Source organism: Monopterus albus, unplaced genomic scaffold (genome assembly GCF_001952655.1).
Source record: "Monopterus albus unplaced genomic scaffold, M_albus_1.0 scaffold5.1, whole genome shotgun sequence".
Lineage (NCBI taxonomy): Eukaryota > Metazoa > Chordata > Actinopteri > Synbranchiformes > Synbranchidae > Monopterus > Monopterus albus.
The window spans coordinates 276,727-283,555 of record NW_018127885.1 but is presented as its reverse complement, the minus strand read 5'-3'; the positions used below and the strand labels follow the sequence as shown (position 1 = coordinate 283,555).

Below are 6,829 nucleotides of genomic sequence, written 5' to 3'. Positions count from 1 at the left end.
CATGCAGCAATTAGAACCAGCCTACATCAACACTCTGGAGAACTTCATCAGTGCTGCACCATCGAGGCTTGGCTTTCTGATGGTAGTGATGGGAGTTTCAGGTTTAATGAGGTGCTGTGTGCCTGTGCCAAGTGGACCTTCAGCTCAGGCTCAGTCCAATGGTTCCTGCTCTCCATTTGATCATGGCTGGAAACAATCATTGGCCCAGTGTGCAGAGAGTGATCACTCTCTGAACAGAAAACAGGCCCGTGTGGTAAAAGCTAGGCTCAGATCAAGCGGTCCTAGCTTGAGAGATCTGGTTGAAGTGTCAGATTTGTGTAGTATACATGTCTGAAAAGGCAATCAGCAGTTCTGACAAGACTGCAAAAAGCCAAATGAACAGTATGTGCTCAGGTATGAATGGAGTGGAAAAACAAAAACTCACTAGTATCATAACTGGAGGGTGAGCTGTGGGAGAGTAAAACAGCAGGTGGCAGATGTGCTGTAGATACCGCACGAACACACGCACATGCCAAAACACTAACTGAGTGGGAGTTAGTAATCTTATGGAGTGTATCATCCTCCAACTCTCCCCAGGGTGTGATATCTTAATCATTAGATATCTATTGATCATTTGTCACCACTTTGCTCGTGTAGTGCATCTGCTGAACATTTGCTACAGTATTTACTTCACCACTGGGAGCAGAGTTGGCAACTTAGCAACACATAATGAGCAAGGAAGTGACGCCAGGCTATGAAATATCTATAGTCTGTCTATAAGGCTGTTCATTGCTGCCATAATGAGTACAGAGGCTTGTTTGTTTATAGGCTACTATTCTCTATACTATTCTCTATACTATTCTATGTGTGTCTACATGTGTGTGCTCAAGTGCGAGTTTGTCTTTGGACTTAAAATAGGGGTGAAGTGCCCACTGTGCCAACAGTAATTCCATCTCCAAGCTGATCACAGCTCAGCAAGACACTGTAAATCCACAACTCCACAGGTATGAGTGAGTGTACAAGTTTTTGCTTTTTTGTCTGGAAAAAAACAGCGCTGCAGTGAATACTGCCTTTAGGTTTTCCTGCTGTTTCCTACAATTTCAGTATATTGTGTGCATACAGTATATATTGGATTGCATTATATCATGAGTTACAATATATACTGTCCCTCACCCCCATAAGTTGGCCAGAGGTGGAAAGTAACAAGTGCATTTATTCAAGTACTGTACTTAAGTACAGTTTTGAGGTGTCTGTACTTTGAGCATTTTCATTTTCTGCTACTTTATATATTTGACTTCATTATATTTTAGAGGTAAATATTGTACTTTTTACTCCACTAAATGTATCTGATAACTTCAGTTACTAGTTACCTTTCAGAATCAGATTAATAAAACAAATATAATCCTAAAACTTTACTGATTCAGTGGAAAATTTTACAAGCTACCCAGCAGTATGTCAAATTCTTAGATAGTTATAATTAGCTCCACTGCAGCTGCAACATTAAATGTCATGAACACAATAATAATAATAATCCAACAATATGATATACATTACAATGAAATGTGCAATTGTGCATAATGAGCATTATTACTTTGGCTATATTACATATATTTTGATGCTAATACTCTTATATTTTCATTTAAGTAACATTTTGAATGTAGTACTTTTACTTGTAATAGTATTTTTACACTATGGTATTGCTACTTTCACTTAAGTAAACAATCTCAATACTTCTTCCACCACTGGAGTTGACTCATCACTGTCTCAATTTCTACAACGCTATAACATTATAAGCTCCATTAAGATAGAGTATGTTGAAAGGCTATTTAATCAGACTGCATTACATCATCAGGTGGTATCAGGTAGTGATGGAAAGATGAAGTCTCGAAGCTTCGAAGCTTTCCAGTCATTTGAAGCAAAACATGGCTCATGTGTCAAAGTTTCAAGTGCCCACAAAACCACCTAGTGGTGAAAAGAAGTTACCACAGAAATTTGTAAAAACAGACTGAAGCAGCACGACTAGCCCTATATGTTATAGGTTAAATGACAGCTTTTATTCAAAATATGAAACGATTTCCATGTCATTTGAAATATCATTACCTCTCTCTGTAATACGTGAATGAGTTAAAAATTTGACAGGTGCGTGACATGTCAACTGTGTAAGCTTTTGCCTTCAGGAACATGAACAGTCTAATGTGCCTCAAATACAACAAATTGTAGGCTATTGTTAATATCAACAAAAGGCTCACAGCCTGTTCTGGAAAGCCGTCTCTAATGTATGTTTCTGTGACTGTACAGACATGGAAGGTGGGAAAATGGCGATATCTTCAGAAACAATATTCGCTCTGCGCGTGTTGGGTGAATATACTTGTGTGACAGGGCAGGGAAGGGGGTGAATTAACCATTTTTAATTTTAAAAAATGGTATTTGCTGTACAGACTTTGGCCTCAAGTTATTTCTTTTTTTGTTTTATATATTATTTCTCCAGCATGATGCTGGACTACGTACATAAAGTATCTGATGTGGTAGGCTACAGGTGAGGGATGGGAAGCCTACACACTTTTGTGTGTAGTTGAGTAGAGAAAACAAAAAGCAAAAACAAATTGTACATACTGTCATACAGATAATTGTGATACCAAGGCTCTGCAGGAAAAGCATCTTGGTAAAAATGAAACCAAAATGTTCCCATACTGGGCATAACTTGTGTGCTGATGTTGTGGCAATATAATGCAAAAAATTGTACTGCAAAGATTTCCAATACTACAAATGCATGGACTTTGCGATCTCTGTCGTCTCCCCTCATCTCAAACATCACACCAACTTCAAAGCACTTCCTGAACTGGTAGCCCAGATGAAGCTTCAAATGTCATTAGTGACATCACATTTTCTAAATGATACAAACCTCAACACAAAGGTCCGCTTTGCACTGCCTCAAGTACTCAACACACACTTCGAAGCCTCGGTGTTCAGCCTACCATCACTAGTATCAGGTGAGCATTTTGACCACCCCTTTATAAGGTACATGTCAAACCCAGTGTTTCAAGATACTAGCTTTAGCAGATGTACTTTGCTATACCTCTTCTGATATCCACTTCTGAATAATCTTCATAGATGTGTACAATGAGACCCATTCCATGAACTATACTGCATGTTAGACAAAAAAAAGCCCATCTCAAAGGGGACCATCCACTGCATGTGCAGTGCTACTCTGAATACTGCAGTGACTCAGACAGTCAGGCTGGGCTGGTCGTCTTCCGCTGGTTACAGCTATTGATCTGTAAGATCAGAATGAAATTATTCTGCTGCCCACACCAGAGTAGGCACAGCCTGCTGGAATACTGATGACCTGCTGATGGCCTTCTCCTACAGCTTCCTTCACTGGACACACCAGCCAAGAATGAGAGGAAGAAAGCGGCTTGTTGGATCTGAGCTGGGAATATTGATCGACTATCTTGCTTTGAGATAGACAGATAGCCCGACCGGTCTTCCTTCTTCCCTCCTTTCTTCTTAGACATTCCTACTCAGTGTTTTAACACATTACCTGTTTTTCTCCCTTGCTCTTCCTCCTCCCTCCTCCATATCAACTAAGCAACTCTGAATAGACCTTTTTATTAAAACAAACACCATCCTTTGTTAAATCCATACTCTGTTCCTTCTGCCCCTGATGCTACCTTTCTCTGTCTTCAGCTATCATTAACCTTACTATCCAAAAACTCCAAGAGACCAAAAACAATAAAAATACAATCTATAATTGATGGAGCCTTGTGGATGAGGGCTGCACTGTCTTCAGTTCAGTTCAGGGCTTTCTCTTTATATGTTTTGTACAGAGAAACATGTACATACAAACTCTTGGGTAGATCTTTGATAAATGAAGAAAGCAGGACAAGCTTCACATGTGCTCAAATTAAAAAATGAAAGCAGGCTGCACTAGGAGGAGACAGCAATGTTACCCCTGCACCAAAAGCAATGCTGCTGTTGACTACTGATTGAATGTTGTGCTTTTGCTAATAAAGGATAGAGCCGGCCGTGAGCCAGACATGGTCTTTGCATTGCAATCAGCCAGATTAGCCAAGGCTCTCAGAGATAACACTGTGAGTACGAGTACAAGTGCCATAGAAATGTATGGCTTTAATGATTTAAATCTATAATAGCAGAGAAAAGCTTTGGAGCTGCCACTTTAGGGGGTAAAGACAGTCCCTGCCTCAAACCATGATGACTGAGCATTACAGAATATGGTCACATTGGTATGTGAGAGAAAACAAAGAGAGAGATTACACGCAAACATAACAAGGAAAGTCCATTTAGAGTTAAAGCTAAAATAGCTGATACACTGAAATAACTCAGTTGGGTGTCAGATGACGCCCAAGAGGACAAAGAAACTGAAATAACTCAGTTGGGTGTCAGATGTCGCCCAAAAGGACAAAGACCTTTGCTAAATAATAGAGTGGCAGAAGAGAAAAACTACAACAGACAGCAACAAAGAAGAAAGGGGGAAAAGGATAATTCATTAAGCTCACTGTGCATCCAGAGCAGCCTGTGAGTGAGTTTGATACTGTGCATGCCTATCCATATGCATGTTTGTATAATTAGACAGGAAGTCACCAAGAGGAAGAAGCAGAGGAGGAGAGATTCAGAGCTAAAAATAGACCATCGATGGACCGATTATCATAATGGGGGGGTGGGGGTCAAATGATGCCTTCTCTACATGAGAATGTGTGGGAACAAGGAAGCCAGGGTAGGAAGACCAAGGTGTGCTTCAAATTATCAGCTATTAGTTAATCCTAATAAAGATTTTAAGCACATTGTTCAAATAATGACTCCTACAGTAATACAAGGAACAGTAACTGGATCAGGCAACAAACCCAGATGAGAACAACTGGATACACATGGTCCCATCTGAGTATTCAGGTCTGTCTCAATATACATTGTGCTCGTCTCACAAACTCCCTTTTTCAGCATTTTATCCATCAGAACTATCAGGTCGCTTTGGGATTTAGATTAAATTTGTTACAAGGACCGAGGCAACACCAAATCTAACAAAGTAAAAGCAGTCTAACAGGTGAACTCTTTCACAGTAATCCCCAGGTGCACTGCACAAGGTGGATTCAAACACACAGGTAGGCTGCAGATGTGACAGCACACCTGCCCTCTAAGCTTAAGTCCAACCTAACCGAATATTGTCACAAAGTAGACTGATACCTTTCTTTTCTGAATGCAGATCTTTGTTTGTTTATTTGAACTGAAAGATGATGCTGTTTGTCTACCCCCTCAACACTGCTGGATGCTTTGGCAGATCCATCACTGCTGAGCACACACCTTTCCTAAACTCCAGTGACGATCCCAAGGGCTCTCCCTTATTTTCAGTGTTTCACCAAAAAGGTTCCTATTCAATCTAAGTGTGCACTCATAAAAAAAATCTCATCTAATTCTCAAGCTACCAAAGGGGAAATTATAATTGGATTTCATGATGCAATCTTGCGACCTTACTAGTATTGCACCAATACTGATATTGGGTCCGATACTGTCCTCTGCTCTCATTCTTGTACTCATAAAAGTTGTCGGATACTATGCACCGGCATTACATCACCTTATGCCACATGAGCCGGACGTTAGGCAGAGTATAAAGAATTTCAGCAGTTTGGAGATATTCTAAGGGGGGACGAGGAAAAAAAAAATAAAGCCGACTGCAAGCTCTGGGTTCTGTCTGTCAAAGGTGGCAGGAAGAGAGGGGCGCTCTCAGACGCACACAGTGGGACAGAGACAAGGTTGTATACTGGTGACAACATGCAACAAAATCTTTCCATAATAAAGTATAAGCAATTTATCCAATGTCAAGCAGAACACAGACCTGCAGAAATACATCTCCACTCTCTCAGGAGTCAACTTCCCTGGACCCCTGTTCACCCACTAAACCCATAAGGTGCTCGTTCTGCTGAGTGTGGTGAATTTTCAAGAATGCGAAGAAAATAAATGCTAGTTTTGTGTCATTAATGGTTCAGTCTCATGAGCTCTGCATATGAAAATTAGAAGAATTCCTGTGGACACAGAGGCTGAACAGCTCCTCTACCACAGTACAGGTATGTGTCCAGCAGAGAGGCTGATGTTCTCAGTAGCAATGGAGAGGATGATGCCACAGACCGTAACCGGTTTAAGACAAGAGCATTAGCTACATTATGTTGTGTACTACTGAAATTCAGTCAGTTCCACATTTTATGTAAATTTTAGGATGTCGGCAACAGCTTCCTGTTATATATATTATTTAATCACAAAAGTAATATTATTATGTCAGTACTCTGTATCAGCAAGTATCCAAATTAAGTACTCTGTCTGGAAAAAGTGGCATTGTTGGATCCCTGAACCATGCCAAACAAAACAAAGAACAGAGACAAAATACACTGTCCTCAAAACCCTGAACATGTTTACCCAGTTCAGTGTACAGTGCACAACAAGCAAAGCACCACAGCATCAAGAGAGCAGAGAGGAATGAGTTTGTTTCTTATACTCACAGCTGCTTTCTTATTCATTTACCGTCTCCATCTCACATCCCTCTCGCCCGCTATCCATCTGGTCTTTTCAAATTGCCCTCCTCTTTTGGCCTCTCTCTTCTTCTCTCATTCTTCTTCTTTCCAGTTTACCTCATCACTCTTCCATCCATTTGCTCTTCTGCTGGTGCTCTCTGTCCCCATTACTCCCTCTCTGTTTAATCCGTTCCCTCTTCCCCTTGTTATCCTCTTTTCTTTTGTCATACCTTCAAGCTGTCTCACACTTTAGTTTTAAGTCTCATTCACTATCACCCTCCACCCCCAACCCCTTCACTCCACAGTTGGCAGATGTGAAGTGTGACAGTAGT

The 6,829-nt window shown here is 40.7% G+C and overlaps 1 protein-coding gene across 9 annotated transcripts in view; it reads right to left on the bottom strand.

Moving 5' to 3' along the window:
• Positions 1 to 6,829, bottom strand: part of magi2b (membrane associated guanylate kinase, WW and PDZ domain containing 2b) — a 93,846-nt gene that overhangs the window by 44,042 nt on the left and 42,975 nt on the right. The gene's annotated exons all lie outside the window — the stretch shown is intronic.